This window comes from Crotalus tigris, unplaced genomic scaffold, assembly GCF_016545835.1.
Source record: "Crotalus tigris isolate CLP2741 ecotype Arizona unplaced genomic scaffold, ASM1654583v1 scf7180000019275.859293, whole genome shotgun sequence".
Lineage (NCBI taxonomy): Eukaryota > Metazoa > Chordata > Lepidosauria > Squamata > Viperidae > Crotalus > Crotalus tigris.
The window spans coordinates 64,314-77,269 of record NW_024097467.1 but is presented as its reverse complement, the minus strand read 5'-3'; positions in this window follow the sequence as shown (position 1 = coordinate 77,269).

Below are 12,956 nucleotides of genomic sequence, written 5' to 3'. Positions count from 1 at the left end.
AAGAGTCTGTTCCTGGAACACACACACACACACAACAACACACACACACACCACACACTCACTCACTCACGGGAGTGTTCAGTTTCCTCCCTGACAGGTAGGGTCTTCCTTTAACAGAATCTTGCAAAATTCATTACTCTGGCAAAGAAGGGTTTTAATGCAATACAAAGCTTTCTCTTCCCCCCTTCGCCTAGTGTACACAAAAGCCCTGTGTGAATAAGGTTGCAGTAAATGTCTCCCTTTCCTAGATTTATTCCTTCATTAGTAATTTAAATAAATTCCACTGTATAGGAGAGACTTCCATAAAACTGCTGCATTTTCCTCACCACGCAAAATAAATACTTGAGGCTGTAGCTCTGATAATACATAAACTGCTCTTTGAAACTCTTTTCCTGTTACAAAATTGCAAAGAGAAAAAGATTTGTTCCTAGAAACTATGTAAAATTGTTTTATTCAATACAGTTCCTTTTTTTCATGGCTGGATAAAAGAAATAATTTCCTTTGCTACTCTAATTAAGAGAGAAGCAATACATGATATAGTATCTGATTTGGATAACTAGAACAAAGGAATAGGCACAATCAAGTAGTAACCAACAGATTCGTCATGATAGCTTCATGTAATTTCAGTACACAAAGCAATATGCTACTTAATGTCTGATGCTTTGTATGTGTGGTGATACACATGGGGAGTAGGATCTGTAGACTATCATGTACTGGATTTTCTAGAAATGCCTGGATAGTCTCTCCTTCAAATGGCTTGAACTTTTAGTCTAATCCAATAGACCTCTTATTCTTATTCCAGTCTGGAACCTAGTCTGACAAATTTATTAAGTATTCTTAAAAGCAAACATATTCTCTACAGGGATTAAAGGGCCATGAAGGTGTGTCTGTTTTTATAAATATTATTAAGATGAAGCAGATAATAGCATTTTTAAAACTGTTCACCCCTTTCTTTTATGTCAGGTGTATTTTGCTTATAAAGTCTTCCAATTATTCTGTTACATCTGTGGGAAACCTGAACTAAAACCAATTCCCCATCTTCCCTTCCCTTCCAACATTTCTTCTTGAGGTTACTTTCTATTATAACAGAACTTTCCCCAGAAGCCCAGTGCAAGCAGTCACTGAACCAGACAAAACAGGAGCCAAAAAGGAAACTAAAATTAGTCAGCAGAGTTGCCTCAGGCAGTAGATCATTTGGGGATTTCTCATTTTTTCTTTTAACTTCCATCATCTCTATTTATAATTTATAGATGATTGATTTTTCCTCCTTTGCATGTGACAATGAAGAATATTATTAGCATTTGATTGGGCCTTCTGAGTCAAGAGAGGCCAAAAAAGCTTGCAACCAGGGCCTCTCCTCAGTGTGCACGTTTTATTCATTCTCACTGCTTCTGCTTTTGCACAGAATCTGCACAAGGTATTTGGGAGAATGGAATATACTGTATATCTAAGGCTCAAGGTGAGTTCTTTGCAAGTATTCAGAATCTTGACATGGAGAAACTAATTGTGGAGCTGATGTGCAGACACATACTGTATAGATTTCTTACATAAATACATAATCTGTGACTTAAGGCTAGAAAGAAACATTCCTTTTTTGGAACTAAAGATTTCTATCTCTATGATGGAAGACAGAAATGTGCAATCTTTCATGTCCATCTGTTCTACTGCAATCCATTTAGCTCAGGGTAAGAAAGAGATGAACTGCAATTCTTTCTCTCCCAAGTTAGCAATCCAGCAGATCTGGAAGGTTAGGGAACATAGCTTAGTATAAAACAGGTACAGTGTTAGTCATTAGCCCTCCCTCTTAAACATTGTTTTACATATCAAAGCATGACATTACCTTCTTCAATATGCCAACTTTTTGTAATTTATTTTTATTTTAATCCTAGCCTATCTCCAAGAACTTAATATACATATGAATACTCATATGTGACAACCCTTATTTTTTTAGAACCAATAGAGGAATGCAAAGACCCCTGCTTTTTCTACATATAATTTCTTTCGTTTTTAATTCATTCATTATCACTCTGAGAATCTAATGTTCTTTGTTCCCTATCACATTTCTAAATCTAATTTGTCAACAATCTGTAAGGATAGCAAAATATATAGTATTTTCATAAAACATGTGCTCACTCTTCTATATTGGCATACAGTACATATGAATGAATTTTCTTATAGTTCTTTAATGCAAGAAAGTGCATTAAATCCCACAATTGAAATATCATACTTAACATAAATAAAATTAACTTAATTAAAGTTAATTTAATTTAAACATAAATAAAATTAACATATTCAGTTAATTGCATCAGTTGCAATTGCATCAATAATAATGAGGCTGCAAATAAAACTTTTCAAGTATTGTAGTAATATCTGGGTTCACATCGGCAAGAGTGTAAGTCACATAAAATAAATAATTTGTTCCTGAGAATTTTGTGATTTTATAAGTTTCTTCCTGATATCCCAACAGAGGAAACAATACAGCGGTTTCATAATGTCAAAGGCATCAGAATCTTAGGGACAGATGCCACTTGAGGACTGGTGCCTTGGGTACCTCTTCCCTAGGATGGAAGAAGGAAGTACATTTAAAAGGGCCTTGGTCAAAGAAATCCCCCCAAACAGCAATTTTCCCCGTTATTGTCCAAAGGAAAATGTTTGCCAAAACTGAGGGGAGAACATATCCTCCGAGCCTGAGCTGGTAGATCTGATATGATAAAGATGTTAATAAAGGGCTTCTTTTGCTCTTTTTCTTTCCAGACTAAGTAATTCAAATAGAAAGACCCAAATTTTATTTTTTATAATTGATAGCTGTGAACTATGAAAAGAACCTGGCAGTAACAATCAGAGGTAAGAGAGTTCCAAGAGGCAATGGCAAACCATTTTCAAATATGTTGCCTAAAATAGGCATGAATCTGCCGTGTTAGTTGCCAGAAATTAAGGGTGACTCAATGAAAAAAAAAATCCAAGGTTTTACAAACTGTTGGAAAAAATCCAGTTTTTAAACTAAGCACAGAGTATGGTATACATTTAGGAACACATATAATAGTTCTTTAGAAAACAAATTTATTGCTTCCAAGTCATCTGTTGTACTCAGCACCGATGTGGGGACCCAATAAAAGACCTGGGATACTATTTTTGGAATGAAAAACCTGAAGTACCATGGGAACAAATTGACACCCTTTTATAAGTAGTAAAACTGTAGAATAAAGCTTAAAGCATGGTTGTCCAACCTTTTGTCTTACTGGACTGCATTAAGTGAAGAGAAATTGTTGCAGTAAATACCAGGAACCAGGGCTTTAAGTACCAGGAGATGAAGGAATTAGTCATTTGTCTGCAACTGTGGCAGACAGTGTAAAAGGATGTTAAGTTTGCAAACCTTGATTCCTAATTACTTTCAGAAATTGTCTACTTACTATTTTAATGCTATTAGAGACCATCAGAATGACAAGTTTGAATCTTCATTGAGCAGGTTTATCTTCAACTCTGAACAAATAAAAAATTATAAGCTTAAGAGTTAAGATATATGAAGTAAGCAGCAAAAAAAATAAATAAGATGTTGATCTAGGAAAGTTATAAATGGACTAATGGCCCAGTTAAATTTGGAATATTGAAACTTTTCAATAGCACTTTGGAATTAATTAAAAAGAACAAATGGCTTTTTGTGGGAAAAAGATCTATTTTTGGAAGACATAACAGAGTTAAGTAATTTTATAATTTAATAACTGAACACTAGAGGGGACTAAAGATTTTAAGTAGAGGAATAACTGAAAGCTATAAAATGCAAAATACAGAAAGGAACCTTTGAAAAATGGAGTCAGAAATTAGCAGCCACAGTATCAACAATGTCAGTAATGATGTCTATGTCTATGGATATACTATGTCTGAAAAATGCGACTGAAGAAATGTCAGACATAGAAAAAATTTATTTGACAAGATTCAGATGGTATTGAAAGTAGAATTAAATCTAATGGCAAAATAATGATTTGGAAAAGAGTGTTTCAGTATATTTACAAAAGCAATTGACTGAGATTTTAAAATTCAAAAAGGAAATATAAATGATAAACAAAGAGACTGACATTGATATATATTTGCTTTTGGGTTTACAAAACAGACTTGTTAAAATCTTAAAGAAGAGCACTCAAATCCCGTGACAGCGGTTAGAAATATTTGGATTAAATATTAAATTAGAAGTAAGGGGAAGGAATATATGGTTGGCTTATTTGATCAGATTAAAACAAGATATGTATTACTTCTGGTGATCTTAGTGGACTTTCTGTTAATACCAGCACTGAAAAGATGATGTTTTATAAATTTGATTGGATATGGAATGGGATATAGGATGAAGAAATAATTGTAACCTTAGAGAATGGGAAGAGTCACTAAATTTATTTATATTTGTTATGATGAAGGTTGAAGTCACCTTTTAGCTTTTTTTTCTCCACCCCCTTTCCCAACAAGGTTAGAAACAGATCTAAAGTTAACTAAACTAATTAGAACAGCTGATTGCTGGCTATTTAATCTCTAACAGTGAAAGAAGAATTTGAGAAAAGATTTTTTCAGCTATTATGACATAATCTATAACTCTGTTACTTTTGATGGAGACATACATATATTCTCCATAGGTATTCAAGATCAAATTATAAATCAGGACTAAGACAAAGCATCCCAATTAGGTACACTCCTGAATGATTTATACTGAAATCCATAGAGAGATGCAGAGAAGCAGGATACTTATTCTTCCAGTCACTCCATTATCAGTGGGTTACAAAAGTTAAATAATCAGATCTATACCTGAATTAAAACAATTCAACCTGGGAAAAATAGTCATAATATCAGTTACAATATATATGAGTCTAATTGTTCCCAGGTAGAATTAATGATATTGGAAGGTTCTCTGGATGGAAGGATGTTATTAAGCAAAAATCTCCCTTTTCTTGGTCTGAATCAAACTAGGTGCAAGGGAGCAGATAAGGGTAACCTAAGTGTTCCCATATTCAAAATCAACTTTACTCAGCATGCCAACCCTGTTTTAGACCTTTCTTTATTGCTGAACATGTAGGCAATATACATTTATATTCATTTCTTCTTGAAGCTGGGTTTTGTGAAAGAGTAGAATACTCCACAGATGAATAAACTCCCTGCCATTCTTCTTCTTGCTCCAGTCAGCTATATTGCACAAAAGGAATTTCAGAATATTTCCTTCTTGGTACAATTTTATTAATCGCTACACTTGGGCCCATGGCATTTAAAGGGTTGCTTTATTAGGCCTCTTTAAGTAACAAAATCCCAATGTCAGCAAATCATGTCCAGAGGTACAGTATTATGCTTGTAACATGTCTCTTTAATGGAGATTTTCCTTACTCTTATCCATGTTTGGGGATGTTGACTTAGCAGGGTGGCTTTGCCTACTGGTACTGATATTATTTATTTATTGGATTTCTATGCTGCACATCTTACTAATACAGTGACTCTGGGCAGCTTACAATATAATAATTAAAAAGTGCAAAACATAATTAAATAAAATAAAAAAGTTAAAATTAAAAAACAAGATGATTGGAAGAGAATTTTCTCTATTGCACCAGCCATCCCCAGTGTAGCCGGCCCCTATCAGACCCTAGGCCAAATGGTGGAGACAACTTTTTAGTTTCTTCTGGAAGGCCAGGAGGGGGTGGATCTCAGCTCTGGTAGGAGAATATTCCAGATAGTAAAAACAACAGCAGAAAAGGCTCTTCTGGATCCTGCCAGCCAAAATTATTTGACTGACAGGATCCAAAGTAGGCCATTTCCACTTAAACAAATAACATTTAATATCAGATCCTATTTATCTATACAATGTCTTTCCTTCTTATATCCAACAATTTTTTAAAAGATTACAGATTTTTTCACTTTTCATTTTACATTTCCCATGTCCCATTTAATTTGCCCTGAATGGCTCTGGCTGGATCAAGAAAAAAAAAGATCAGGATAATTATTATTTTTTTCTGACTGAATGAATTATAAATGTTTGGTTTGTGCTTCTTGTGCTGATGTGAAAACCAGGTGGTTTTTCTGCCACCAACATCAATAAAATCTGGAAGTGATGCAATTATAACAAGCCCCAGCCTCTTCATTTCTCATAATAATTTAGGCATCCCAAAATCTTGCTTACTTAAATTAAAAATAGAATAGTGGATTTCATATACCTGTTTAGTTTGTTTCTAAACTATCCATTATATTGCTTTTCTAATATTCACTATTCTGAGACATTTTATTAAAATTAAAGTAATTTTGTAAAATAAAATAGCAATCAGAAATATTAAATGAGACTTGAAGCTCTTTTTATCAATAAACACATACTTTGTGTGTACTTGCTACAATTGCAGCTTCTATTGAAATACCTTGAGAAGTACAATGAATGGGAGAAGAGAATATGCCAAGTTCTTGAGGTTTAAAAATTTATAGTACATCCAGTTTTTCAGGGAGCAGAGAGTAGAAAGTGGGTACAGAAACGCACAAAGCACTGATGTTGCAGACTCAGCATTTACAAGATTCTTTTTCTCTACATTATGTTGGTTATCTTGAAGAGAACAGAAGAGACATTGAAGAGAGAAGTTCCCAATCTTGCAGAAATCATTGCCACTTTTTTTTTCCTGGTGCAAATTCCTCTAATCTTCTGCCTCTCTATTAGGCAGGGCTCCAAGGACTTAGAGCAGGGGTCTTCAAACTTGGCTTTTCTCCAGTACCGGAGATGGATAATCCATGGATGGGTTTTCTCTGTCTGCCTGCTCTTGAGACCAAGTAGCCAAAGCTTGACACGCCCCCACTTCCTGTGGAGTCCATTCTTAACTTGGTCTCTGCTCGGAGAAGACTCGTTTTGGCGTGGCTCTCAGCTTATCAGGTTAGACAAGAAATCCATTGATTGATTATCCCTTGATAATTGGCTTCCCCTTCCCCAAAAAATATTTTCCACCTATAGGAATTTAACCACAAAATTTTTTGGGGATCAGTCCTGATCTCAAACCTAAAATTAAAAAGGGGATTGGTGGGGAGGGAAATTTCCCCACAGATATCAGCCAGCCCCAGGGCTCTGGGGGGTGAAAAGGGGGGGAAGAAGGCATCAGCAGAGACTACTTGCTGAACCTTTTCCCCAACCACTAAGTTTTCCTTGGGATCATCCCTGATCCTATATTAAAATTGAAAAAGGGGGTGTGGGGGGGGGAAAACTCCCCACGGATCCCAGTCAGCCCCAGGGCTCTGGAGGTGGAAAAGGGGGGGGAAAAAAGGCATCAGCAGAGACCACTTGCTGAGCTTTTCTCCCCAACCTTCCAAGGGATTTTTTCCTCAAATTGGGGGAAAAAATAACAATCTCCAGGTCCGGATTCAAACTTGAATTCGGATCATCGGAGATTCCCTAGCAGCCCAGGGCAACCGCGGGCGCCATTTTAGTTGCCGTTTTCAGACAACAAAGGCAATCCCTGGCTGGGATTACCTTAAAACGTCACAGCGCGCCAAATTTAAATCCCCGGGCACAAGCAGCTTCTGGGAGGCTGCGGAGCTTATCTTCAGAGGGAAACGAAGCACAGGAAGGGAGTAAGCCAACCAAGAAACGGAGGCTAGAGAACCCTCCTGGGATCTGCAAAGCCCTTTTTCAGGGAGAAACGAGCTGTGGCTGCCATCTCTTGCCAGAGAAAGGCAAACCGAGCTTAAGGAAGCTCTACATCATATCTGGAATCACTGATAGAGGCGGAATAGGAGCACACAACCAGCGCTCCACCCCCAATACACACATATAATAATAGGACAAAATATAATAATAATAAAAATAGATACATAAATTTTAAAAATAATAATAATAATAATTAAAAAAAATTTTTTTTAAAGCTAAAAATTAAGCGACTGCAGGGCCAACAGGCCTAAAGACAGAACACACAATATTATCATCATCACCATTATTGTTGTTGTTATTATTATTATTATTTTACTATTATTGTTGTTCCTATTATTAGTATAATAGTAATAGTATTAATAAGAATAAATTCCGCTCTAGGTGACCGCCATTTGATACCTGCTGTGTATTAAATCAGGCCTACAGACCCTTTTGAGGTCGCCACTGATATTTTTTGCCTCCCTTTTCCTTTTTCTACTGGTGCACGTTGCCTGGTCACCTAAGGCCTCTGGGCGGAACCCAAGGAGTGGTTCCAAACGTGCCTTCGGTACCTCCCTCAGCTACCGTGACCTTAGCCCAGAGAGAATATTTTTGTTGTGGTCGGGTGATCAGGGGAACAGTCCTGGTACTTGTTCCAATTTCGCTCCCGCCAATACTTGCCTGCCTGAGCGTCTTCTCAGTTTTTCTGGGACTGCTCAAGCGGAATGGAGGGACCCTCGTTGCCTCAATCCATGAGCACGACCCCTCCACCTCCCAATTACGGCTGCAACACACCTTCTGACCAGAAGGCGGCAGGCAAGTGCAAAGCGAAGACAAAACACTCGCTCAAGAGGCCCTCCAAGTTGGCGGAAAAGCAAGCCAGCCGTAGGCACCAGGCCCTGGAGAAGGAGTTCTCCAGAGCGCAGAGGCAGGCCCAATTGGAATTGGTTCAAATGGCGGCCACCGAGATGGAATTACCATTGGGTCCATCCACATCAACCCAGAGCGCGTGGTCCATTCCAGGAACACCGCAACCACTGGACCCGCCATCTACATCAGCCCAACAAGCAACCACGGCGGCAGGCACAACCACTGAGTCCAACTCTCCACCTGTGGTCACCACACCCAAAGGTAATGACATAGGGGACATCTGGGCAGATGGACGGCTAGAGGCCCTATTAACCAAAGTGGTGGACCGAGCCCTAGCACAGCGCTCCGCCCACCACGACCAGGGGCCCTCCATCTCAGCCATGCCACACTCGGAACTCCCCTCAGAGTCCTCAGGCATTCAGGAACCCGTCTCCCCGGCCCAGTCCTCCATGAGTGGTTATTCTTCACCACAAGAGGAGGATCAACCTGGGATCTCTATGTCAGAGGATGAGGAACTTCCCCCTGAGCCCCCCTCAGGGGGATTATTTAATCCCAACCGCTTCCTCACGATACTACGCAAGGCCACAGCCATTGCGGACATGGGGACGGATCAGTTTTCTCAGCCGCAAGCGACACCGGCCACCACATCCAGACCCGTATTCGTAGAAAAGGTGACAACGCAACACCATATACCTTGCCCCACCATTTTCCTGAAAGGGATCAAGAAGCCATGGGACTCTCCCGCTTCCTTCCCATCAGTGAGTGGTACGGACAAAAAATTATACAGCACTGCCACAGACCTCAATGAGGCCTTAGAAATTCCTAAAGTAGATGAAGCCTGGACCCCCTTGGTCTCCCAGACAGCCATGGCTGGGGACCTAGTGGAGGCCCTTAAGGCAGATGACAAAAAGTGGGAACAAGCCTTTCGCAAAACCCACCAGACAGCGGCATGGGCCATCAAAGCAGCCACCTCGGCCTCCTTTTTTGTCCGGGCCACCCTCATCTGGTTGCAACAACTACAAACCATAGTTCCTATGGAGGACATACGAACACACCAGGACCTGGCTAAGATGGTAGCAGCCACGGAATACGCTGCAGACGCAACGTTCCAATCGGCCATTTTTTCATCCAGATCCATAGCATCCAACATAATTGCCAGGAGAATGCTATGGCTAAAACACTGGCAAGCTGACACCAAGGCTAAGTGGCGGCTAGCGACCGCCCCTTACTCAAGCAACGGTCTGTTTGGGGAGGCCTTGGACCCCTATCTTGTAGAGAACAAAGACAAGCGGAAGGTCATGGCACACTTGAACAAAAGGTCAGACAAACGTACCACACCTTACTTTCGTAGGCAGTCCTTTCGTCAACCGACAACCACGCCTATCAGTCAGGCACCCAAGCCATTCACTCCCAGGCAGAACAAACCGTACGGCCGCCCCTACGACAGACCGGGGTTCCAGCCCAGACAACAAAACCAGTCGAGACGACCCTTTCGTGGAACGGGTCGTCCGTACCGGAAGACAAAATGACTCCTACATAGACCTACCCATTGGAGGAAGACTAGCTCACTTCTTCCACCAGTGGGAGCAGACCTCCACGGACAACTGGGTACTACAAACCATCCAGTCCGGGCTGTCCCTGGAGTTCCTGGTCACACCCCCAGACCGACTCATCAACTGCTCGGTCTCCAGGAACCCCACCAAACGCAAACTCATGCAGGAGGCCATCCAACACCTGTTGGACATTCAAGCAATAGAACCGGTCCCAGCGGAATACAGAGGCAGAGGATTTTACTCCATCCTCTTTGTGGTTCCAAAGACTTCAGGAGGATGGAGGGCAATCCTGGACCTAAAAAACCTCAACCGCTACATCACATACAAAAAATTCAAGATGCAATCCCTTCAGTCCATCCTGGGAAGCATCAGAGAAGGAGACTTCCTGGCATCGATAGACCTCACGGAAGCCTACCTTCACATCCCCATCCACCCAAACCACCGCCGGTTCCTACGTTTCTGTTACGGGGGAAAACACTTCCAATACAGAGCTCTCCCCTTCGGTCTATCTTCGGCACCCAGGGTATTTACCAAGATACTAGCAGCGGTAGCCGCCAAACTGAGAAAAATCCCAATACGCGTCCAATGTTACCTAGACGACATACTAATCCAAGCAACATCCCTACAGACAGCTCAGGCGGACGTAAGGACCGTCATTCGCGTCCTCCAATTACACGGATTCTCAGTAAACTTTCAGAAGAGCCAGACAGTTCCCTCGTCCAGGCTGCTGCATCTGGGGGCCATGATAGACACAACCAACTGTATGGTCTATCTCTCCCAAGACCGGGTGGCCGGCATCAGGGAACTGGCTCGCTGGGTTCACAGGCAACGTTCAGTTCCGATACTAACACTTTCCCAATTATTGGGCAAGATGGTATCGGCCATAGCCATTGTACCCTGGGCCAGGCTCCACCTATGGGAACTACAGTGGTTTCTGCTCCCGCACCAACGGCAGAACACCAGCACATCCAACCACCTAGTCAGGGTCACGGCACAAATCCGCAGGGCGCTACGCTGGTGGTGCTCTCGGGCCGTGACCAAGGGGTCACCCTTCAAGGAACCATTCAGAGTTACCATCACTACAGACGCCAGTCTGTATGGTTGGGGAGCCCATCTGGACTCCCGGTTTGTACAGGGACGTTGGTCCGCCACGGATCTGAGAAACAACATCAACTGGCTAGAACTCAGGGCTATCCACCCAGCCTTGCAACAATTCAAAGACAGAATCAGAGGCCACCACGTTCTAGTCCTAACAGACAACGTAGCAGCCAAGGCGCACATCAATCGGCAGGGGGGGACCAGATCAAAAACCCTCATGACAGAGTCACGACTCCTATTCAGCTGGGTAGAGCCCAATCTGAAGTCACTAAAAGCGGAACACATATCGGGGGTCAACAACCAGCAAGCGGACTTCCTAAGCCGCACCACAGTGGACCCTTCGGAGTGGGGGCTACACCCGAACTTGTTCCTAGACATCTCCCGCAAGTTCGGGTACCCGATCCTCGATCTGTTCGCATCATCAGACAATGCCCAGCTCCCCAGATTTTACTCTCGTTACTTCAACCCGCGAGCAGAGGGGACGGACGCTCTGAGAACTCAGTGGCCTCAGGGTCTGCTTTATGCCTTTCCCCCACTACCACTCATACCGGCGGTCATCCGAAAGCTGATTCAGGAGCGGGCAGAAGTGATCCTAGTAGCACCATATTGGCCACAGAGACCGTGGTTCGCCGACCTGATGAACCTGTCTCAGTCGCCCCCATGGAACATTCCCCCTCATCAAGTGTCCCTACACCAGGGAACCATCAGTCACCCGGAACCCCAATGGTTACAACTGACCGCCTGGCACTTGAGCGCCAGATAATGGCACAGGAACTATTCTCTCCCGGGGCCATTACCATAATTCAAGCTTCACGCCGTCCGGCAACAAACCGCATTTATGACTCCACTTGGAAAAATTTTTGCCTTTGGTGCAGGGAACGGCAGTTTGACTTACACAAACTCTACATCCCTCAGATAGTAGATTACCTCTTGGAGGGACTAGACAGAGGCCTCGCCCCCGCGACCATCCGCAGGCAAGTGGCGGCCTTGTCCACCCTCCTCACCTGCACGGATTCGGTTCCCTTAGCTCACCACCCCAGGATCCGCGCCTTTATCAAGGGCGCCTATAACACCAGACCTCCAGTAATTCACAGGTACCCGTCCTGGGAACTACCGCGAGTCCTTCACGCACTCACTCGGTCACCATTTGAACCATTGGCGACCGTTTCCTTGCGACACCTGTCGCTAAAGGTGGCGTTCCTGATTGCCATCACATCGGCCAGACGAATTTCGGAACTGGCCGCACTGTCAGTCAGAAACGACCTATGCATTTTCCACAAGGACAGGGTGGTCCTTAGGTTAGATCCTGCCTTCATACCGAAGGTGAATTCACTCTTTCACAGGACACAGGAAGTAATTCTCCCAAACTTCTGTCCAAATCCAACACATGACCGGGAGTGGCAGTGGCATACATTGGACGTCCGCAGAGCCTTGCGGCGTTATATAAAGCGTACAGAACCCTTCCGCAAATCGGAGGCCCTATTTGTGTCCTTCCAAGCGGGCACCTTGGGGCGGAAAGTTTCCGCGGGCACCATTGGAAGGTGGATCCGAAGCTGTATCGCAGAAGCTTACAATGTATCATCCCTGCCGCCCCCAAGTCATCTCACAGCCCATTCCACCCGAAGCGCTGCAACTTCGGCGGCATGGGCTACCCAGGCGTCAATCGAGGAAGTTTGCAGGGCCGCGACATGGTCCTCGCCTTCCCCGTTTATATGACACTACAAGATAGACCGCTTTGCATCGGCGGATGCCTCCTTTGGTAGGAGGGTCCTCCAGCAAGTTGTCTCAGAGATCAATCTACCGGCCTTATCTGT